At 32.1% G+C, this 25,593-nt stretch overlaps 1 protein-coding gene across 3 annotated transcripts in view; it reads left to right on the plus strand.

Annotated features, from left to right (window-relative positions):
- The window catches only part of LOC657829 (T-lymphocyte activation antigen CD86), a 105,908-nt gene that overhangs the window by 40,336 nt on the left and 39,979 nt on the right, over window positions 1-25,593 (plus strand). Inside the window, exon 1 of one of the 3 annotated variants that reach the window (XM_064354743.1) lies at window positions 13,764-13,785. The exons of the other annotated variants lie outside the window; for them this stretch is intronic. The gene's annotated coding sequence lies outside the window, so the exon portion shown is untranslated. Of the gene's footprint in view, window positions 1-13,763; window positions 13,786-25,593 lie in introns of those variants that run through there. 3 annotated transcript variants of the gene reach the window in all.

Raw genomic sequence — 25,593 nt, forward strand, 5'->3', positions numbered from 1 at the left:
ATCTCGTCTTGAAATCGACACAAATGGCGCATCGATCGGCCGCGTCAGCGGATTCGTCTCGTCTCACCTGATAATTGCATAATTCAACGCAAAAATGGCCGTGGCTTCGGACAATATGGCGTAACAAATGGGCACGATCCGGTGGTTACCCGAAGCGCGCTGTATTGTTGGATGCAACAAGGCCGGATTATCTGCTCGACGCCATCAATTATGTCAGATTTGGTCAATTTGGGATTTATTAGGACGAGGAGCGCTGTATTGATACGGATTATTGTTAGGACGGATTAGCGAAAATTGCTTTTATTTTTGTATCTCCACTTTGATCTTCAAGAGTAGGCCGCGCCGCCGCCATTGATTTCTCCGGAGGATTTATCTAATATTCCGATCTCTTTGTGCGCTTTTCCAAATTTATTCAAAATGAGGAGTGCAGGTGAGCGGCCGTAAACCCGTGTTTATGTAAAAATGCATAAACTGCGTAATGGCGGCTGAAATTTTAATGAGACAGTTGCTTGCTTTCCGCCGCATTAATTGAAGTTTTTGCCGGAGAGGGTCTCTTATTGCAAGAATTCCAATTGTAACTTCGAGGACAAAACATGCCAACTCACGAAATTAAAGTCTGTGTGTGTGTGCGTCCGCACTAAGCAATACTTAACCTGATTAGTCTAAATCTTTTAATAGTTTCAGATAGGAGTTGTTGTAATTAAGTGACTGTGATTAATCTGATTGAAGAAGCTTAGAAGGTTCTTGGTGGGAGCCGTGTTGATCCACGGACACTTTGCTCTAATTAAAACGGGTTTTTTCGCTGACCTTTCGACCGGATTAAATTTTAAACGCTTATTCGATGTCAAAATGTTAACAAAGTTTGGCTTGACGGTTTGAATCATTCAAGACTTTACGAATAAATAATAAAGGAGCGAATCGATCAACGAGGTGGACAGGTTGCCATTAAGGAAACAAACTTTAAGAATTCAAAATTATGGATCTGTTGCTTTTGCTTTCACATCTCCAACTTGGATTTTTGGTTTTGATTTATGTTGCACACTAAATATGTATTATTATTTAGAAACTAACTAACCCGGTACAATAATATACCGATTATAATAATTAATTTTAAAAAATAATGTCTTTTTTTCCTTTTTCTTTTTTCTTGTTTTCTCTTGCCTAAATAATTTTTTTCTGTTATCAAAGCAAAAATATAGTTTAAATGTTTCTACATGTACATAATTATACTTATAAATAGAAATATTTGTTACAGGGTGTTTCACATAATTTTACAAGACCTGTGTATGTAAAATGCCAACATCAATGCATATTTACCTACATATTACAAATTTTAAAAAACTGAAGTCTTTTCTTGTTTGTTCACTCCTTCAAAAATTGACAACTTTTTTCAGTTAACTAGTGATTAAGATTAAAATAATATTTATGCCGTCTCTCAATAGAACACATAATAATTGTTTGTGAAAAATAAAAATTTATTACAATTATTAGTATGACAAGTACTATCACGGATTTCCAAAAATTAATTAATCAAATGTAAATTTTTTGTATCAATTAGCTGTTTTAAAACTATAAAAACACCAACGTTGCATTTTACCAAATTTTTTTTTCATTCATTTCACTTTTGTTTATTCAATAATCATTATCTATCAGTTATACTCTGTCTGTTTTTATATTTTTCTTTACCAAGTTTTCTATTTTTCGTCGTCTTTTTTCCCTCTTTGTGTCCATTTTTGTTCTCTTATTTTTAATTAAACTCAATTCAGTTTCAATTTTTTTATCGTATTTTTATCGTTTTCCATTTTAGTTTCAGTTAGTTCTATATCTGTATGCTTGGAATAAAACTTATTAATTCAGATGCTACTTCCTTCCTATTTCTTCCTATTAGTATATTTTGTCTTTATTTTGCAGTGTAAATTAATTTATTTGTCAGTATTACTTTCCTTTCACATTTTTTTCCTTGCGTTGTAATAGCTTGGCTTTCGTTTTTCTTTTTTTTTCTTGTTTCTATTATTTTTTCCCCTTGTGTCCATCGATGTTTATTTTCTCTTTGTGTCTTTGTTTTATATTCAACTTCAAACTCAAGAAATTTGAACTTTTAACCAAACAACAAAACAGAAATTTTAACCTAGAGTTTTAAAAGCTTTCAGATAGATTTTAAAAAAACTATAAAAAAATAAGTCTAACTGATGCTTCAGATGCTCTTCTAATTTCTCTTTCAATTATCTAAGATTTGACTGAAAGTAAATACTTTTTGAGCCAATAATGTACACTAAGCTTACATTTTAGAACAAAAAGAAAACTAACAAAAATATGAGTAAAAAATAATTATTTACTTATACCAATTTTTTATTTTCTTATGTTTTCTTTCGTATTCTTCCGATTAATTTTTAATGTGGTTTTATCATATTTATTTCGCAGTTTGTCTAAACCAAATTTAAAACATTAGCCCGGCGCATCCACCATTTTTCATTCTTTCCAACAACTGTAATTGTTTTAGTTACGAAGTAGGTATAGTTTGTTCAAGTAAAAAAAGATTAATTTTTGATGTGGTTTTATCATTTTTATTTTGCCGTTTGTCTTTGTCTTTTTTTATCTTTATTACCTAGTGCCTATCTTTTAGTCAATTTTTTTTCTTTTTTTTCTTTACATTCTTACATTATTTTATTTTTATTTTTTATTTGGGTTTATTTCACTTTTGTTTTTTTTATTTTTTTTTTCTCTTTCGTGTTTTCTGCTGCTATTTTTTGCTTTTTCGTTTCTTAACTATTTTATTGTCTGTAATATTTCTCAATTTTCATTTCTGATTTGTAAAGTACATATTTGCAAGGTTCATGTAGTTTCTCTGATCAAACTCGTATGTTTCTGTACGTTGATGTTTGTCTTGGCAGCGTTTTGCTGCATTTGTTTGATGGATTCGGAGCTCGTCCGTTGTTGAATCTGGCCTTAATTAAGTTTACAATCAGTCTGCGGCAATTTTTAATCCCGGCTTAACTTTTCTTTCATTTGATCGTCGCTATTAATTAGCACAATACGCGTTGCTTTCATTGTCGATTTCCAAAAGGTCTGTAGGTGTTCTGATGCTGTAATTAATCGCTGCCATAAAAACAGTTCTAGCTGATAAATCGTCCAGTTTTAATGGTTTCCGGGCGCTTGGTTGATGATGCTACTAATCATACCGTGGCCGAAAACCCGCTTCATTTCGATTTTAGTGCCCCATGAAAAGGGTTCTCCGCAAACACTAACAATTTTCACACAAGAAACTTCAAACACGTATGCATAAATATCAACTAGAAATTCGCTTAATTTGCCCGACATTTGAATAATTCGCTCGGACGAGCGATTAATAAAGAGCTTTATTAACCCTCGAAAGATAGGCGAATTACGGCAAGAATGGCCAAAGTGGGGCCAAATATTGTTCCACTCTGGAACAATCCGCCCGGAATTAGATCGATGTTATCCATGATGGAAAAACTTGTCTCCAATAAAACGGCCATAAATCGTGGGAGTAATACAGCTTTATCTTCTATTGATTATTCAAATAAAATTTATGCCATGTATTTCTGTCGGGACAATTTCCTGGCAAGTTTCCGACGGTTTTGAAGAGTGCAACGTTCCCGGATTGGAACTTGCAAAACAATTAATCCGATCTGAGTGGACTCAAACTTGCAAGCCTTTTGATGTTGTTTAGCTCTCAATGCGCTTAAAGCGACCGCCAGTCCGATTTATTTGCGAAATTTTGGAAAATTTGTTCGCGGCTGTAATACTAATATCTCGTAATCTATGTTCATTTCAGCCATCGCTCTACTTGCGTGAATAATGGCCGCAAACCGTCGTAATATAAGCGAAACAAATTGAGACCACATTCCGGCCGTGATGACTTATTCTCATTTTTCAACAATATTTCCACCCATTTCATTGTTTAACATTTTGAGAGCTGACATACTTCGCTAATAATTCATCGTGCTGGAAATGTTTGAATGTGTCAGAGGGGGAAAATGACACCGGGCTAATTATGACACATCATCCCGACTTTGGAAAATAATGGAAGCACTCGGCGATATCAGCCGATAAGTACACGATCTAATTTCCTAGCAATTTTTTATTACGGCCCATTATCGCCGATAATAAAGGCATTTAACACCGAAATCGACGTAGTCTCGGCAGATTATGGAAAACTTTAACTGGATTCTAAAACATGACTTAATAACTTATTTCCACCGATATTAAATGACAATCAATTATTTTTTTATTGCTTCACATTACTACATTTTTCTCTTCTCTACTTGTTTCCTTTCCTTATTTTTTCCTTCTATTTTGTCTACTCTTTATCAATTGATTCCTGGAGATTTAGATTACGCCGGTCATTTTACGTCAGAAACACTCAAGTTTAAAAAAATAACTGTAAAATACTGAAAAATAATAAAAAAAGTTTGTTTATGACAAATTCTGAAAAGACCAAATTTTTGACGATATTTTCCAAACGGTTAGTCGTAGTGACTTGATTCTTACAGATTTGGATTCCGCCGGTTATTTTACGTTAGAAACACTCAATTCTAAGACAATAACTGAAAAATACTGAAAAATAATGAATAAAGTTTTTTTATGACAAATTCTGAAAAGACTAAATTTTTGCCGATATTTTCCAAACGGTTAGTCGTAGTGACTTAATTCTTACAGATTTGGATTCCGCCGGTCATTTTACGTTAGAAACACTCAATTCTAAGACAATAACTGTAAAATACTGAAAAATAATGAAGAAAGTTTGTATATGACAAATTCTGAAAAGACTAAATTTTTGCCGATATTTTCTAAACAGTTAATCGTAGTGACTTGATTCTTACAGATTTGGATTCCGCCGGTCATTTTACGTTAGAAACACTTAATTATAAGACAATAACTGTAAAATACTGAAAAATAATGAATACAGTTTGTTTATGACAAATTCTGAAAAGACTAAATTTTTGCCGATATTTTCTAAACAGTTAATCGTAGTGACTTGATTCTTACAGATTTGGATTCCGCCGGTCATTTTACGTTATAAACACTCAATTATAAGACAATAACTGTAAAATACTGAAAAATAATGAATAAAGTTTGTTTATGACAAATTCTGAAAAGACTAAATTTTTGCAGATATTTTCCAAACGGTTAATCGAAGTAAATTGATTCTTACAGATTTGGATTCCGCCGGTTATTTTACGTTAGAAACACTCAATTCTAAGACAATAACTGTAAAATACTGAAAAATAATGAAGAAAGTTTGTATATGACAAATTCTGAAAAGACTAAATTTTTGCAGATATTTTCCAAACGGTTAGTCGAAGTGACTTGACTCTTACAGATTTGGATTCCGCCGGACATTTTACGTTAGAAACACTCAGTCCTAAGAAAATAACTGTAAAATACTGAAAAATAACGAAAAAACTTTGTTTATAACAAATTCTGAAAAGACCAAATTTTTGCCGATATTTTCTAAACAGTTAATCGTAGTGACTTGATTCTTACAGATTTGGATTCCGCCGGTCATTTTACGTTAGAAACACTTAATTATAAGACAATAACTGTAAAATACTGAAAAATAATGAATAAAGTTTGTTTATGACAAATTCTGAAAAGACTAAATTTTTGCCGATATTTTCCAAACGGTTAGTCGTAGTGACTTAATTCTTACAGATTTGGATTCCGCCGGTCATTTTACGTAAGAAACACTTAAACCTAAGACAATAACTGTAAAATACGGAAAAATAATGAGGAAAGTTTGTTTATGACAAATTCTGAAAAGACTAAATTTTTTACGATATTTTCCAAACGGTTAGTTGTAGTGAGTTGATTCTTAGAAATTCGAATTTCGCCGGTCATTTTACATTAGAAACATTCAATGAAAACGTAAAAAACAAAAAGTTTATTAAAACTTGAAAAATTTAAATAAAACACTCAATTTTTTAAATTGTTTATATGAAAACATAGCTCATAAATTTTAAATGCCCAAGTTGATAACTAAAAAGATATACAGAGTTTTGACCTAATTTGGTACAACTATGAGTTTTGAGAAAGAGTCTTGCGAGACAATTGAGTTTGTGCTGAAATATTTCAGTTTGAACACAAACTGATTGCGAGAATATTTACCAAAAATGTTTTCTTTGTTTTCAAAATTTGTTAATTGCAAGATGTTTTCTAAAGTCTAAATTTAGCTCCCGTCAAATTTTATTAAAATCTGATAAGAAATCGGGTAACTTTTTATGAAATAAATCGGCGTGTTTTTTTTTCAATTAATAAAATTAGACAAGAGCGTAGGTCGTAAACTCACCCTGCGCCCCGTGTAAAAATAATGAATGTAACTCGAGGCGCTGAAAATTTAATCGTCGTTATAAAATTTAAAATATGACCCCAATTAGATATACAAAAACTCCGGGGTGCTAATGAGCGATAAAGCTTGTAACTGGTGTGATAATCGCGCCTAATTTACAATCCGGATCCGATTGTGCTTAGATTTGTATTAGTTGGGGTTTAATTTAGTGGTCTCGTCCGGAATTTGAGCAATGTAACCTCTCCCGGAGTCCATATTTTTGTATAATCACCGGATCTGATCGATAGTACTGAAAAAGCTCACATAAACTCGCCCCTTTCGTCACGACTCATACATATTCAACGTGGAAATAATTTGATTTAGGGCGCAAGGAATGAATAAATCGGAGAAACTCTTATTTTTATTAAGTCCGGGGATTTACAATGTAAAACCAACCGCCAGATGTGTAAACACCGGAAGTTGGTTAGTTGCGGAATAAATCTGACGAGGGTGGAGTTTTTACCGATACATAAACTCCGGTGTGATAGTTGGGCTTTTTCGTTATTAATCGGGGGAATTTCTCACTCGGAGTGGATAAAAAATCGCCCCGAGACGAATTACACGTAATTACACCTCTCGAGCCCCACTTAATTAAATAAACGACGCTATTAATATTCATAAAGGAGATTTATGGCGAGTGGGTCAAGTCAACAATCCCATAATACGGAAATAATTGTCACTTCCGATCTGGTTATCGAAAAAACTCCATCGAACAATGGCAAAGCACGGGCTGGCAGGTGTTGCGGCTCCGAAGGCAACAATGAACGCTGAAATTTCACATCACGCTCCTTTGTATTGTTCTGTTGTGCTCGCGAGCTCGCCGAGTATTGATTTCGATAATAATAAGTCTTTCTACGGCTTACCACCGATAATTAAGCGGAGCCGAGGCACGATTTTAGCGCCGATTTTTCATACACTGCATGACAAACAATTACATCCAACCGGAAACGAAAGTCGGAATGCCCGGAATTCCTACCGAAAGCGAAGCTTTAAACGGATGTCAGTCAAAATCTCGATCGAAACATGCAAGAAATGCGGACACCGTAATTGGTTTTGCTTCGAAAATTTGACGACTTCCATCGAAAAACAGAAAAAACAAACAGAAAATTAGCAACCAAGGTTGTTATATTTCAGAGAAAGTTTCCGGGCTGTTGTAAATTTATTTTCCGATACACTATCAATGGTTGGTGAAAATCTGTTGTTTATGTAAAGAGCTAAATCCAAATTTACATCCTGAAAAATTTCATCACTATTTTAATTAAATAGGTCAGGTCAGGTCAAGTCAGGTCAACATTTTGTTTCAAATTTAAATTTATATAAAAATTTACATCAAGTCATTTCGCTGGTCATTTTAGGTTAAAAACACTCAATCCTAAGACAATAACTGTAAAATATTGAAAAATAATAAAGAAAGTTTGTTTTTGACAAATTCTAAAAAGGCTAAATTTTTGCCGATATTTTCCAAACGGTTAGTGGTAGCAACTTAATTCTTACAGATTTATATTCCGCCGGTCATTTTTTGTTAGAAACACTCAATCCTAAGAAAATAACTGTAAAATAAAGAAAAATAATAAAGAAAGTTTGTTTTTGACAAATTTTGAAAAGACTAATTTTTTGCCAATATTTTCCAAACGGTTAGTCCTAGTGACTTGATTCTTACAGATTTGGATTCCGCCGGTCATTTTACGTTATAAACACTTAATCCTATAAAAATAACTGCAAAATGCGGAAAAATAATGAAGAAAGTTTGTTTATGACAAATTTTGAAAGAACTAAATTTTTGCCGATCTTTTACAAACGGTTAGTCGTAGCGACTTGATTTTTACAGATTTAGATTCCGCCGGTCATTTTACGTTAGAAACATTCAATCCTATAAAACTAACTGTAAAATACAGAAAAATAATAAAGAAAGTTTGTTTATGACAAATTCTGAAAAAGCTAAATTTTTGACGATATTTTCAAAATGGTTAGTCGTAGCGACTAGATTCTTACAGATTTAGATTTCGCCGGTCATTTTACAATAGAAACACTTAATCCTATAAAAATAACTGTAAAATACGTAAAAATAATGAAGAAAGTTTGTTTATGACAAATTTTGAAAGAACTAAATTTTTGCCGATCTTTTACAAACGGTTAGTCGTAGCGACTTGATTTTTACAGATTTAGATTCCGCCGGTCATTTTACGTTAGAAACATTCAATCCTATAAAACTAACTGTAAAATACAGAAAAATAATAAAGAAAGTTTGTTTATGACAAATTCTGAAAAAGCTAAATTTTTGACGATATTTTCAAAATGGTTAGTCGTAGCGACTAGATTCTTACAGATTTAGATTTCGCCGGTCATTTTACAATAGAAACACTTAATCCTATAAAAATAACTGTAAAATACGTAAAAATAATGAAGAAAGTTTGTTTATGACAAATTTTGAAAGAACTAAATTTTTGCCGATCTTTTACAAACGGTTAGTCGTAGCGACTTGATTCTTACAGATTTAAATTTCGCCGGTCATTTTACGTTAGAAACACTCAATCCTATAGAAATAACTGTAAAATACAGAAAAATAATAAAGAAAGTTTGTTTTTGACAAATTTTAAAAAGACTAATTTTTTGCCAATATTTTCCAAACGGTTAGTCCTAGTGACTTGATTCTTACAGATTTAGATTTCGCCGATCATTTTACGATAGAAACACTTAATCCTATAAAAATAACTGTAAAATACGTAAAAATAATGAAAAAAGTTTGTTTATGACGAATTCTGAAAGAACTAAATTTTTGCCGATCTTTTACAAACGGTTAGTCGTAGCGACTTGGTTTTTACAGATTTAGATTCCGCCGGTCATTTTACGTTAGAAACATGTAATCCTATAAAAATAACTGTAAAATACAGAAAAATAATAAAGAAAGTTTGTTTATGACAAATTCTGAAAAAGCTAAATTTTTGACGATATTTTCCAAATGGTTAGTCGTAGCGACTTGATTCTTACAGATTTAGATTCCGCCGGTCATTTTACGTTATAAACACTTAATCCTATAAAAATAACTGCAAAATACGGAAAAATAATGAAGAAAGTTTGTTTATGACAAATTTTGAAAGAACTAAATTTTTGCCGATCTTTTACAAACGGTTAGTCGTAGCGACTTGATTTTTACAGATTTAGATTCCGCCGGTCATTTTACGTTAGAAACATTCAATCCTATAAAAATAACTGTAAAATACAGAAAAACAATAAAGAAAGTTTGTTTATGACAAATTCTGAAAAAGCTAAATTTTTGACGATATTTTCAAAATGGTTAGTCGTAGCAACTAGATTCTTACAGATTTAGATTTAGCCGATCATTTTACGTTAGAAACACTTAATCCTATAAAAATAACGGTAAAATACGGAAAGATAATGAAGAAAGTTTGTTTATGACGAATTCTGAAAGAACTAAATTTTTGCCGATATTTTACAAACGGTTAGCCATAGTAACTTGATTCTTACAGATTTGGATTCCGCCGGTCATTTTACGTTAAAACACTAAATTCTAAAAAAATTACTGTAAAATACGGAAAAATAATGAAGAAAGTTTGTTTATGACAAATTCTGAAAAGACTACAGTTTTGCCGATATTTTCTAAACGGTTAGTCGTAGCGACTTGATTCTTGCAGGTCAGGTCAGGTCAGGTCAGATCTCCATTTTATTTAAAATTGAAATTTATTTAAAAATTTACATCAGGTTAGGTCAGGTCAGATCAGGTTTTTTATTTTTATTTTATTTAAAACCTGTCAGGTCAGATCAGGTCAGGTCAGGTCTGATAAGGTTACCTAAAACATGAGAAAGCTCACCTGCTAAACATAAAATGAAGAAGCCTAAATTGTTAACAGTTGATCCTAGGTTTTGATTTTACAAATTGAAGCAGAATAAAACTTTAGCAGTTTCTTATGATTTATAACGTTTGCGTATCATTTTACGGATCATTATAAATAGGATGAGTTTGAAATAACCAATTTCGTGTTAATGCCGAACTTTTGGCTTAATTGACCCAAGTTTGCAGCTGGTGTAGACTCATTTACAATCTATATATAATGCGTCTTAGCGAAACCACACCGCGGAAGTTGCTTGCAAGCCACAGACTTGGAGTATCTAATAGCAAAGTTGATGGTCAGAACACTACATGTCGGAGAAGTTCGCCTTTTGCCTGAGCTAAGTTGTGTCATTCGATCAAAGTGAGTGTTTTAGGTCGGTCGGCTATTTTCGTGCAACTATCCATAAATCAGGAAAAAACGAAAATTCAGATAGAGAATCCACGGTCCGACTGAACCATTGTTGAACGCAACATTTCTAAAATACAAATTGCCGAATTGCTCCTTTTCCATTCTCCGGAATCAGATAAAAGGCGAGCTGTCGTTTCCTTTTAAGTTGTTGCTATTTCTCCGCTCGCACTCGGGATAAATAATTAATCTCCCGCCGAATAATTGAACGATAAATCGCCATTTTTGCGAAAAATTCGCGCCAATTAGCTCGTAATCGCGCCTTAAATATTTATCGTGTGCTCTTAGCCGTAATTTGATTTTTTGTCTGCAAGTTGCAGAAGTTTGTCTTTGTCAAAACGCACAATTATGCAAACTGTCGCTCCTTTAATTAAACACGCGAACAACTTGTTACCTAATTACTTTTTTCAAAGTTTCGAATTTTTCGGAAAATTCGCGCTAATCGGCGCTCCCCGGGGACGCACAATAACGCGAGTTTGGCCGTAAATTGCATCGTGTGAAATTTCCATGTAAAATGACGATTTCAGCGTGGGCGCGATGTCGCCGGTTTCAGGCTCAGGTGGCTTCAGGTGCAAGCACATTCGTGAATGTTTCAGCGCGTTTTATAATTCAGCGTTCTATTAAAACTCTTACGGAACACTTACCGATTGGTGCACCCTCGTAAAATAATTAAGAAAGCGATAAAATTCGGGGCGTTTTTCATCGTCTCATGCATAAAATATGGGCGTTCTTTGTGCTCGCGCGTAAACAAACTTTTCAAAACGTTTGCATAAAATTTTGAAGGACATGAATGGGGTTGAGAGAAGTGACCGAATGAAAAATTTATAGGTGTAGTGAAAACTACATTTGTGACAATTTTATCGGTGATAAATCGCCGGAGAAAAGTAACAAACTTCGTTAGCATATCATTTGAATTGGAATGGGTGACTAAACTGGACGTTTTATGTTCTGTTTACGGAATTAAATTAACTAATTCAAACTGACTACAACGTATGTCCGGGCGCATTTGCATAAATATTAACCCGAAAAACGTTAATTATTGAAAAATTCTTCACAGGCAATTGAGCGAAACGGGGCGCATCGTTGAGAATCAAATTTTAAAAAATTCCAAGTAATCTTGTAATTCAACTCGACGTACTCCAAACTCGAATTAAATATTAAAGCGCCTTAAGTACGTTTACTTCTTTATATAATGAAATATTTATAAAAGCTCCTTTCAAATTCCGAGCTTTTATATCTAATTCGGGAAACGCTAAGTACGGGGGAAAAGATCACGCAGAACTAGCACAAACTGGATAAATTAAACACTAATTAACAAACCAATAAAGCTAATTAACGCAGGTGTTGCTCAGGTGACGTTTTTAAAATATGCAAAAACTGAAACACTAAAAAATTATGAGACTGAAATTCTTAAGAAGAAAGTGACCGAAAAACTAAAAAAACTAAAACATTTAATTCTAAATAAAAAACCAGTACATCAAGAAACCGGAAAACTAAAAAAATAACAAGTAAAATACAAAAAAATAATGACATTGAAATTCTGAAGAACAAAGTAAATAGGAAATTAAAAAAAAACTATAGAAATGAAAAAAGTGAAACATTAATTCTAAATAAAAAATCAATACACTAAGAGACAGCTAAAACATTTTACAAGTAAAATACAAAAATACCTAAAAAATATGACATTAAAATTATGAAGAACAAAGTTACTGTTAAATTGAAAAAGACATCAAAAGAGTGAAAAGTTAGAAAAATTGGCAAATAAAATACAAAATAAATAAAGAAATAATGACATTAAAATTTTGAAAAACAAAGTAACTGAGAAGCTGCAAACACAATAGAAATAAAAAGATTAGAGACTGAATTAACAAGTAAAATACAAGAAATCTAGAAAAATAATGACAATAAAATTCTGGACAACAAAGTCACTGAGAGACTGAAAAAAAACAATAAAAATGAAAAACTTGAAACACTATATTCTAAATAAAAAACCAATACACTAAGAGATTGAAAAGCAAAAAAAATGGCAAGTGCAATACAAAAAACTAAAAAAAATAATGACATTGAAATTCTGAAGAACAAAGTAAATAGGAAATTGAAAAAAAACTATAGAAATGAAAAAAGTGAAACATTATCTCTAAATAAAAAATCAATACACTAAAAGACAGCTAAAACATTTGACAAGTAAAATACAAAAAAACCTAAAAAAATATGACATTAAAATTATGAAGAACCAAGTTACTATTAAATTGAAAAAAACATCAAATGAGTGAAAAGTTAAAAAAATTGACAAATAAAATACAAAATAAATAAAGAAATAATGACATTAAAATTTTGAAAAACAAAGTAACTGAGAAGCTGCAAACACAATAGAAATAAAAAGATTAAAACATTATATACTAAACAAAAAATTCATACAGTAAGAGACTGAAAAGCAAAAAAATTAACAAGTAAAATACAAAAAATCTAGAAAAATAATGACAATAAAATTCTGGACAACAAAGTCACTGAGAGACTGAAAAAAAAAACAATAAAAATAAAAAATTTGAAACACTGTATTCTAAATAAAAAACCAATACACTAAGAGATTGAAAAGCAAAAAAAATGGCAAGTACAATACAAAAAAACTAAAAGACAGTAAGATTAAAATTAAAACACAACTTTACTAGGACGTTTAAAACATACTATTTAAAATACGAGTCAGTTAAGAAATTTAAGAAACAAATACAAATTCTGTTAAATATTTAGATTTTTAACAATACAGATTTTATAAATTGTGTCTCCAGTTATGGGAGTTGTTGAAAAATTGCGCAAAAATCGTGCACAAAGCGTCCGAAAGCGAAATTTGCTGGATCCGTTTTATTCGAGCGGGTTCAGCTTGTTTCGTTAAAAAAACAAAACAGTGAGTTGTTTGAATAAGAAAAGCTTAATAAAAAACAAAATTGTATTTTTCACAAGCTTTATTTCGTACCTAGCTACATTTTTCAATTATCATTGTTTGGTTTGCTTTTTTCTGAGCAAATAAAACGCTTGATATAAAATATAAATCAATACTGTGCCCATCTCCACATTTACATTCTGTTTAGCATATTTCACCCTTGCAGAAAAAATAATATTTTTTAAAGAGTAATCTTTCCGTTTCAGGTGAGCAATTCTTCCATCACACATCGTTAAGTCCAGGTACGTCAGCATCTAATTTCTGGAAGCTTTTCCAATAACAACAATTTGAAAAATGAAACACACTTAATCTGCTTTCCGCTCCGTTCTGTATGCATTTTCCGTCTGAACCGATGCATCATCACAGCGAATAAAACGCTCGTTTTAAATTTACTCCTTCGAAGCGAATAAAGTAAGTCGAGTGAAAGCTATACATTACGCAATTTTATGGCGCTCGACTGCCTAAACAAGCACCTCTAGAGCGGAAAAGAAAGCCCAACGTCGGCCAATAGCCCGGTAATTGAATCAGTCGTTTTTATTAAACCGGAATTTGTTTAAATTTCGCGGATTATGACAGGCGGGGGCTTAAAGCCGTTGTTTTTTACGCATTAGCCGCGCAATAAATAACGCACATAAAGCAGAGATTGCGGTCGAGTGGATTAGAGGATTGCGTTGTAAATTCATGCGGTCAGTTTGTAAGTTATTTCGGGGGTGGACATCAAAAACATTCCGCATCAGTCGCCGGCATCTGACACCGACACACAACACAAACAACCTGACACCGAAACTATGCTTTGTTTTCGGCGTGGAACGAAAAATCAAACCTCCGGCGAGCTGACAGCGAAAACCGATATTACGACCGCGTAAATCAAACTTTTATGAAGACGCGGTTTGAGATGACACTGGCTAAATCGCCACACACACGACAACTTTTACAGCACGAGAGTGATAAAGAGCTTTCGAAAATTTTAAAAGCGCTGGACGAGAAAGGCGACAAGTCGCATAAAAGTTGGTATTTCTAAGCATTCTTACTTTTACAGAATCAGAAAAAAACACTTTTTGCTAAAGTGAGTTTAAAAGAAAGTTATTTTTGTAAAAAAGCCATTAAAATTTTAAGCAAAAAAATTCAAAATTTTAAATTTCGTGAAAAGCTGGTATTTTAGCTTTTATTTGCAATTTTTTCGATAACTATTAGTCGGAAAACAAAGGTCTTTTTTAAAAAAGCTAGACAATTAAAGAAGCTTACACTTCATGGGGTTATCTCTAATAATTCCAAAGTTATTACTCGATACATGTTCCGGATACCGGTATCGACCAAAATAGCGACAAAAATTGAAAAAATCAAACATCAAAAAATCGAATATATAGACTTTTTTGGACTTTTAACAACTCTAGAGAGTTGTAAAGACATTTGTAAATACGAAAAAGTATGATAGAACGAATTAAAAAAAAATAATTTTTTCACTTTCTTGAAGGTAAATGTTATTACTCAGGAAATTTTAGCAAAAAAAATCAAATTTTTAAATCTCATGAACAGTTCGTATAATACAGAAAATGAGCCGCTGAATTCAATGAAACAAACCGCATTGCTCTACGACCTTTAGTTTTTGAGTTATGAATTTTTTTGTTGGATAAAATTTTCCACTATGAAAAATGGCTACCCTAAATTTAGGAAAAAAATTTTAAATTTTTAATTTTTGTGAAAAATCGATATAATATGTAAAATAAGCCGTAGAATTCAATCGAACAAACCGCAATGCTCTACGATTTTTAGTTTTTTTTTTATGAATTTTTTTAGTGAAAAATTTTGATAGCCTCTGTAGCCGGAACCGTTGCCCGGAGCGGCTCCGGGTTTAACCGAAAAAATAGAGAAAATTAAGCGCTATCAGATGGTTTTTTGTTCGTTGCTCTAAGTCTTACAGTTTCCGAGAAAAACGCAAGAAAAGGTTTCCATTTTCACTTTTTTTCAATTTTCAACCGCCAATTACGGCGAAACTATTAGAATTATCGAGAGACGGAAAAATGGAGGACAACCAGAATAAAAAACTCTACAAAATGGTATAGGACTCAAAGCGATATCTCGCAAAAAATTTTTCAATTTTCAAACGCCGATTACGGCCAAACTAAAAAAGCTTGGAGAAAACTCTTTTTTCCATTGTAAAGAGCACATCAAAATCTATAAGATGGGATAAGTTTTATTCGATTCTGAGACACTTTTAAAATTGACCATTTTGTAGGGGGGGGTGTTAACTTTTTTTTAATTTTTTTTATTTTCCCAATTACGACTAAACTATCCGAAAAAGTGAAACTGTTTTGATTCTAACCTATGCAAAATGATCCGGAGAATCGATTGGCATCGAAAAAATTGCCAAATTCCCAATAGTTTTTTAGTTATGAATTTTTTAAAATTTTACCAATTTTTGCATTTATCTGCAATTTGCTCAAAAACTATCAGTCGGAGAACAATAGTTTTTTTTGAAAAAAATTGATAATTCAAAGAGCTTTCCAACGATAATATACTTCATGAGGTTATCTCTGATAGTTCCGGAGCTATTGCTCAACAAATGTTCCGGGTACCCAAAATCGACAAAAATTGCGACGAAAATTGAAAAAATCAAACATCAAAAAATGGAATATTTGGACTTTTTTTGGACTTTTAACAACTCTAGAGAGTTGTAAAGACATATACAAATACGAAAAAGTATGATAGAACAAATTAAAAAAAAAATAATTTTTTCACTTTCTTGAAGGTAAGTGTTTATTACTCAGAAAATTTTAGCAAAAAAAAATCAAATTTTTAAATCTCATGAAAAGTTCGTATAATACAGAAAATGAGCCGCTGAATTCAATGGAACAAACCGCATTGCTCTACAACTTTCAGTTTTTGAGTTATGAATTTTTTTGTTGGATAAAATTTTCCACTATGACAAATGGCTACCCTAAAATTTTTTAGAAGTTTTTAAAATGAGCTTAGAATTCCATAGAACAAACCGCAATGCTCTACGACTTTTGGTTTTTGAGTTGAACTAAATTTCCTTAATTACACAATAATTTATGACATTTTGTGGCTTGGGCGTTTCCCAAGTTGTACGTATTTTTGTTGGCGCTGCAACCTGCAGCTTTCCTCCCTTGTGCGTAATGTTGGAGCACATCGTCTTCGTAGATCGTGGCGTGTTCGTAGCTGCGTGTCTAATAAAATTAACCAAGTCTGACCGGTCCCGTAGCTGCAATGCGCCAACTTTTAATAATTCACGCGTTCGAAAGACGGCGTCTGTTGAAAAATCGGTGCTCTTTAATCGATCGCAACTGGCTGACAATTATGTTGGTTGTAGTCGGTCGGCGATTTTCCAATTTTATCGTCGCCGACAATAAAAGCGTACACGTACGACCCTTGTCGCAGTTCGGGCCAACAACTGCAACTTCCATAAAAGTTTCATCGAATGATTTATATTATTCTACTGGGAAGGAGGGCCCGCTATAGAAGACTTAATGGTTCGCACGGGAGCCGCAAGATGTGTAATCGAGACCTAGACGCTGCTGCGGCCTGCTTTCCGCACAAAACGGGCCACGAGTGCCAGCGAAAGCTTTCATGGCTTTACCTAATCTGACGTTTCGCCAGATTCGCTCTCGGACGCCAATATGCGCCATACAAAGGAATTGGAACAGTTTGGAGGCTAACTGGCGAACCACTCAATCTACTCACTTTGGAAAAAATATACGCGCCAGCGCCGAAATCTTCCCTTGAGTAGAATTTTCGGCGTGATTTTATTTATTTATTTATTCAGTTATTTTTTTAAGTTTTACCCAAAAAAGTAAAATAATGTGTTTTTCAACCAATTTAGTATAATTTTTCGACTAATTTGTGACAAATTTTACGAGATAAATGCTTTCTCACAAAATTTCTCAAAATAAAAAACGTGCTAAATAGAATTGAAAAAAATATTTAAATTTTATTGAATTTGCGTCAGGTCAAGTTAGGTCAGGTCCGGTAATCGTTTCTTTTTACTCAGATTCTGCGAAATAATTCTTTCTCTATTTTCTTAATAGTGCTAAAACTCTTAAAAAATAATACCACTTTAATTTTTTACATTATTAAAAACATAATTTCTCGTTTCTTCTTAACAAAATTTCCTAAAAAAAATAAGCTTTGACGTGTTTAGGAGTTCGAAAAAACACAAATTACATTATTTCCGACCTAATTTGGAAATTTTCAGTATTTTTTAAAAAAAGTTTATAAAACAACTAACACTATTTTCGCCCAATTCTGTAAATCTTCTGTTTTTTTATCAAGCTTTTGCTGCATTTTTCTACCTAATGATTTTAAAAATTTCTAGCGTAAAAATGTGCCTGAAAAAAAACAGTTTTTTTAGAGAATGTTTGCAAAACCTTGTTGAATAATTCCGTTTTTAGATGAAAAATGTGCTAACATTTTCAAAAAAAATTGGCAAAATCTTAAACCCAGTTACAAAAAGCTTCCTTACTTTTTTACTAAAAAAAGAACTTAACTGCTTGTTCCACCAAATTATATCGTTCTTTTTATAATATTATTACTACGCTTTGACAAAATTTCATTTTTTTAAATTTTTACTTAAAAAAATTTAATGGTCAAGATTTAAAGTACTTCTACAATAAATTTTATTGTAGAATAAATAATTGTAGTATTATTGTATAATAATTAATAATAATTAATAATAATAATTGTAGTAAAATTGTAGTAATAATAATAATAATAATTATAATAATAATAATAGTAATAGTAATAACCCAGTAATTTACTCGGTTATTTTTTTGGTAAATCTCACCCAAAAAGTTAAAATAATGAGCTTCTCGTACCAGTTTAGTAATTTTTCGACTAATTTGTGAGTAATTTTGCGAGCTATAGACTTATTTCACACAAAGACGTTGCTAAAAACGATTAAAAAAGAAAAAATATTGAAATTTTATAGAATTCGACACATTTCATTTTTCGTGAAAAAACTAATCTCTGACGTGTTTAATAAGAATTCGAAAAAACACAAATTACCTTATTTCCGACCCAATTTAAAGATTTTCAGTATAAAGTTTATAAAATAACTAATTTTCATTTTGCATTTTTCTACCTAATGGTTTTTAAAATTTCTTGCCCAAAAATGTGTTTAAGCGCCTGAAAAAAATATAAAATAACAGTAATTTTGACCCAGTTCTGTTTCTTTTTAGACAATTTTTGCAAAACCTTGTTGAATAATTCCATTTTTAGAAATAATTGCGTTTGCGAAGCCTTGTGGCTGAAAAAAAGTTATAAATTTTTTTAACTAAAAATTTCGCTTTGATGTGTTGTTTCCCATTTTTTGTCTATCCCCTGCCCGTTGAAAGAATTGTTTGCGAGAGATTCAGTGGCATGAAATCGTGACCTCGGCTGAATTAATTAATCGCAACAATAACAAAACAATTTGTTTACCTTTGTTTACCTGCAGCACGTTAAATATTTGTTCAGGTGCAAATGGCGGGCCGCTCGCCAAGACCAGGTTTATGGTAAGTATCCCGTTACAGCCTCTGAAGCGGGAAGAATCTAATGGACTTTACCCAGAGCCATAGTGTTTACCCTTGTTGATAAACACCATCCCATTTGATTGCAAGGCCCGAACAAACATCCCCGAAGAGAAATCACTCGGTGCGAATTTTCGCAAAAATCGCTCATTTTTCCTCTTCCACTGCAATCCCTCTAATCTCCCAACTTCATCTTTCGCGCGTATATTTCCTGCTTAGGTCACAACGTAAAACTCTTAACTCACACTTACGGGATTACTCTAAACCTCGACATGCACTCACGCCGATTTATCACAAAGCGCTATTGCCAATACAACAATCGTAAATTCGCTCCTGCTGCAAATGACATCGCAATTAGCATTATGAAATTATATTTTCAGGGCTTTATCTCTCCTAGTTCGAGGGTTATTTATTTTACCAATAATCGAATCGCTAAAACATAAATATCGACATTGTTTTTGCAGCGACGATTGGGGGAATAACAGGCGCGCTTTACCGATCTCAGGGGAAAAACAGGTGGGGCCCACTGATTGAGCATTGTTCCAAATGACGGTTTTAATCACAATGTGCGTTTGAGCGATTAGCCACATATTTAACATTTACAGAACAATTCCAAATAGGCCACCCAAATAAGCCTGAAATCATAATGTTGGGGAATTTTCTAACTATTTTATAAATTTATTAGAAAAAAACTAAAAAGCCCAAAAAATCGTTTTGGAAAGAACCTTATATTATTTATTTATTTGTTAATACAAATTTTCTTTCTTACGCTTTTTTGTAAATTTGCTGCGTTAGCCATCCTCAAAGCTGATTTATTTAATTAGTGCGGTAAAATTATAAAAATGGCTTAGTTTGGCGCAAAGCCAGCGCGAAATCGGCCATTTGGGTCTTACTCGAGCGTTGCAATCTCCAAGTTGGTGTTTTCTTGGCAAAAATTCTGTGTGAGAATCGCATTTAGCAAAAGAGTGAGTGATCGACAGATAATGAGCAAGTTCTGTCTGTATTTTTTCGCTGCGTTATCTCCATTGTAAGCCCATAGTTTATAAATTTCGGTATTGTAAACAGCAACAAAGCTCGCCGATAATTACGTTTTGTCATGCAATCGGCTGCGCTATTTCAAGATAAAACGAAATTAGGAGAATTTTTCCGGCGACAAGTTCGCAAATTATTTAAATTTTGTTTCGCCAAACTAATAACGAAACTACTTATCTAAACTCTCAAAGGAGGTGTAAACGTGAGCACGGGCAAATTAGTTTATAAAATTTCCAACAAATTTTTCAGCGACTAATTAAGTTTATCGCGCCTCGCGAATTCAAGTTCCAAAAATTCACACATATCGACGATAGACTTGAGAAATCTCGCCTCAGTTCCCTCATAATCCGACAAATGGGAGGCCGTCCAAAACAAATTCTTTTGCTGCATTTTCTACTGATTTTTAAAATTTCTAGTTAAAAAATGTGTTTAAGTGCCTGAAAAACACCTAAAACAACAGTTTTTTTAGAGAATTTTTGCAAAACCTTGTTGAATAATTCCGTTTTTGGATGAAAAATGTGCTAAAATCGAAAATGTTTCTCATTGAAAATAATTATATTTGTTGAGGAAATCATATTCCGTAACAAAAATAATTAACTCAATTTTTACAGTAGATATGTGACAGTAATTTTCGTTTTATTTTAACAAGATCTCCCTTAATATACACCCAAGAAAGCAAAAATTCTATTTTGACGATTTTTGATCGTTTCTTCTTACTCACATTGTTTGGAATAATTGTTTCTTGACTTTCTTAATGATGCTAAAACCCTTAAAAAAATAATACCACCTTAATTTCTTACATTATTAAAAACATGATTTCTCGTTACTTCCTAACAAAATTTCCTAAAAAAACTAAGCTTTAACGTGATTAGGAGTTTGAAAAAATACAAATTACATTATTTCCGACCTAATTTGGAGGTTTTCAGTATTTTTTTTTAAAGTTTATAAAACAACTAAATCTTTTGTTTATTCCTTTGGTCAAACTTCTGCTGCATTTTTCTACCCAATGGTTTTTTAATTTCTAGCTTAAAAATATATTTAAGTGTCTAAAAAAAACATAATACAACAGTTTTTTTAGACAATTTTTGCAAAACCTTGTTTAATAATTCCGTTTTTGGATGAAAAATGTGCTAACATTTTCGAAAAAATGTCAAAATTTTCAACCCGGTAACAAAAAGCTTCTTTACTTTTTTACTAAAAAAATTTAACTGTTTGTTCCACCGATTAATAATTTTATGTATTATTACTAGGCTTTAACAAAATTTAAAATTTTAAAATTTTTGCTTAAAAAAATTTAATGGTCAAGGCATCTAAATAAAATTACTCGGTTATTTAAAAAGTTAAAATAATGTGCTTCTCGCACCAGTTTAGTAATTTTTCGACTAATTTATGAAAAATTTTGCGAGCTAAAGGCTTATTTCACACAAAGACGTTGCTAAAAACGAATAAAAAAAAAATATTAAAATTTTATTGAATTCGGGTCATTTCATTGAATTTCGTGAAAAAACTAATCTTTGACGTGTTTAATAAGAGTTCGAAAAAACACAAATTACTTTATTTCCGACTCAATTTGAAGATTTTCGGTATTTTTTTTTTAAGTTTATAAAATACCTAATTTTCATTTCGTATTTTTCTACCTAATGATTTTTAAAATTTCTTGCTCAAAAATGTATTTAAGCGCCTGAAAAAAACATAAAATAACATAAATTTTGACCCAGTTCTGTTTCTTTTTAGCCAATTTTTGCAAAACCTTGTTGAATAATTTCATTTTTGGATAAAAAAAAGTGGTAATATCTTCGCAAATTATGTCGTTTTTAATCCAATACTAAGTTTATGGCGCCTCGCAAATTCAAGTTCCAAAAATTCCCACATATCGCCGATAAACTTGAGAAATCTGCCTCATAATCCGACAAATGGGAGGCCGTCCAAGGGCGGAAAGATAAAGAATCTCCCCCCGTTGTTTTCCTTGTTTCATTTCCATTTAATTAAGGGCGAGACGCATCGCTTTTTTCATAAATTAATTGTCAAGGCGCGGAAATTATATTTGCAAACCAGCTGGAACACGAATTACAAAAACTTTTTTCAATTATGTACGAATCCGAATTTTTGGCTGAATTAATTTCATGAAGCGAAAAGGCCAACTACAATAGTCGTCTCTGTACTTTAATTAAAAAACTGCGATTGCAATGCTTTGTAATCCCCTTGTTTCTCTTTGAATTATTGTTGTATTTGTGCACAAGAAATTCATACACGCGAAAGCTCATTATTAAGATTCCCGGAACCGAATTGAACCGTTCTTTGATGTGTCAGCGCCAGGAAACGATCACAAACTAATTAATTATTTGCAAACTTTACACAAAAATACCAGCGCTATCTCTGCAGACGGCCAACGAAATTGTAATATTTTTCGAGATAAACGGTAATTGCTTCTTTGTTATCTGTTCTGTAGAGGCCGCGATGAGCTAAGTTTCGTACTATTGCAGTCTATAAATCAACTCTTAACTTTACTAGAATCTTGTTTTCGCAGAAAACGCTTTCACAGTCCACTCAAATAAGCGGAATAAAGCTCGAATTTTCGATATAAATAATGATTTTTCGAACAAAGTTAGGCAAATTTTTTTGGGGGTGAATTTGAAAAGTCGGTGGAAATAATAATTTTGTTTTTGTGTGCGCTTTTATCGCTGGCAATATTTTGCGCGTTGACGTCTGTCGTGATGTATGGCTCGGTGCCAAAAAGTCCGTAATTGAACCGCTCATAAATAAGGCGGGAATGCAGGTGAGATAAAAGTCTTTTTCTGGAGCCATCTGTCTGCATCGGTGTTTAGGAATATGCGAGAGCGTGCAAACGAGCCATTCATCTTCGGTTTTTGCCCGAGTTTTTCTCTCACTGGCGGAGAAGCAGCAAGCAGTGGCTTGTCAACCGTATAATTTAATGAAATTATTTAATAAGGCAGCATAAATTATGAACGTTTCAATTATATCTCGCTCCGTAATAATTCACGTTCTTAGTCGGCCATTAATTATGCAAAGCCGTGGAAATGAAACAAAACATCGGAATCAAACGGAAGGAGTCGTCGGGATTAAGTTTCGGGACGATTCTGTCGCCGTTTCGATTAATAACGGGCGAGGAGACGCATCCCGGGACGTCCGATTTTAACGTACAAGCCTGAAATAATGAATTCGACGAGGACGAGATTACATTAGAGCCAACGCCAGCGAAAAACTGTGTTTAAAAGGCACTTCGGGGATTGATTTACATAATTTTATTCTCGAGATTTCCCGGCTGGGGCCCCGATATAGATTCCCGAGATGAAGTGCTTCTGATTGCCCCGAAACGAGAAAACAAAACCCAACGGAAACCAACAGTTAACGCCGTTTTCGCCACAGGTGCACATTTATTAACTATTTGCCACAAAATGAAAAAAAATCTATTTTGGACCGCAAACCTGCGGAATTTATTTCCGCAATGCTCCAAAAATTCCATACTTTTAGCCACAAAAAAAAACAAATTGATTTTAATTTTTTATCCAAACAAAAAATGGGACTTTTTCAAATTTTCTATTGCGCAAAATTAATGTTTTTGGATGAAAAATGTGCTAAAATCGAAAATGTTTCTCATTGAAAATAATTATATTTGTTGAGGAAATCATATTCCGTAACAAAAATAATTAACTCAAATTTCACAGTAGATATGTGACAGTAATTTTCGTTTTATTTTAACAAGATCTCCCTTAATATACACCCAAGAAAGCAAAAATTCTATTTTGACGATTTTTGATCGTTTCTTCTTACTCACATTGTGTGGAATAATTGTTTCTTGACTTTTTTAATGATGCTAAAACCCTTAAAAAAATAATACCACCTTAATTTCTTATATTATTAAAAACATGATTTCTCGTTACTTCCTAACAGAATTTCCTAAAAAAACTAAGCTTTAACGTGTTTAGGAGTTTGAAAAAACACAAATTACATTATTTCCGACCTAATTTGGAGGTTTTCAGTATTTTTTTTAAAGTTTATAAAACAACTAAATCTTTTGTTTATTCCTTTGGTCAAACTTCTGCTGCATTTTTCTACCCAATGGTTTTTTAATTTCTAGCTTAAAAATATATTTAAGTGTCTAAAAAAAACATAAAACAACAGTTTTTTTAGACAATTTTTGCAAAACCTTGTTTAATAATTCCGTTTTTGGATGAAAAATGTGCTAACATTTTCGAAAAAATGTCAAAATTTTCAACCCGGTAACAAAAAGCTTCTTTACTTTTTTACTAAAAAAATTTAACTGTTTGTTCCACCGATTAATAATTTTTTGTATTATTACTAGGCTTTAACAAAATGTAAAATTTTAAAATTTTTGCTAAAAAAAATTTAATGGTCAAGGCATCTAAATAAAATTACTTATTTATTTTTTTGGTAAATCTTACCCAAAAAGTTAAAATAATGTGCTTCTCGCACCAGTTTAGTAATTTTTCGACTAATTTATGAAAAATTTTGCGAGCTAAAGGCTTATTTCACACAAAGACGTTGCTAAAAATTGATTTTAATTTTTTATCCAAACAAAAAAAGGGACTTTTTCAAATTTTCTATTGCGCAAAATTAATGTCGCATAAAACGACGAAACATCATTAAATACGTACAACTTTAGCATTTTTACATCGTTGATTAATTAATACTTGATTTCAAGAAAAAGGTAAACTTAAATTAAGTGCATTAAGTGCTGACAAAACAAAAGATATTTTTTGTACAACTTTTCTCAGTAACAAAAGCGATTTCGGTTAGTTATTTGTGGAAGATAAATTGTACAATGTATTTAAAAATGGTTGTTCATCAAGTCACCTCCGAGATCTACCTCTATTTTATTGCACCAATAAATGTCTTCTTCTTCTTCTTCTTCTTCTTATTATTATTATTATTATTATTATTATTATTATTATTATTATTATTATTACGAACAGACCAAAGAAATGTTATTTTTAATCTAATTTGGCGTTTTTTTGTCTAATATCAAATCAAATTTAAGGAAAAAGATTAAAATTAAGTCATTTCTTTCAACCACTTGTAATTTATTGTCTATTTTTGTCTTGAGAAACGGCAAAATAAGTTATGTGCTATTTAGCAGTTTTGATCAATCGAAAGAGTGCCTTATTTTAAAAAAAATTGCAAAATCAGTTAGTTTTTAGCTCAAAATAGAGTAATTTTTGACGAAATTAAGTTTCTGTTAATTTTTGTGCTTTTGGACGCGATTTTGCAAAAAAATCGACGTTATTTTTTTATTGGTACACCTTAAAATCATAACACGTGTTCAATAATTGTTCTGGTCGTAGTTTGCTGTGTTTTTTTCTTTCTAGCATGAACGTAGGTGGCGTGATAAGTTCATATGGTTTGCGGTCAACTGTTTAAATGTTGTATTTTGGCATTTAAGAGTTTTTGATAAAAATCACATTAAAAATCATTCTTGAATTATTGACGTTGCCATGGAGACGTAAACAAACG

The sequence above is a fragment of the Tribolium castaneum genome, chromosome 2 (assembly GCF_031307605.1).
Source record: "Tribolium castaneum strain GA2 chromosome 2, icTriCast1.1, whole genome shotgun sequence".
NCBI classification, from domain to species: domain Eukaryota; kingdom Metazoa; phylum Arthropoda; class Insecta; order Coleoptera; family Tenebrionidae; genus Tribolium; species Tribolium castaneum.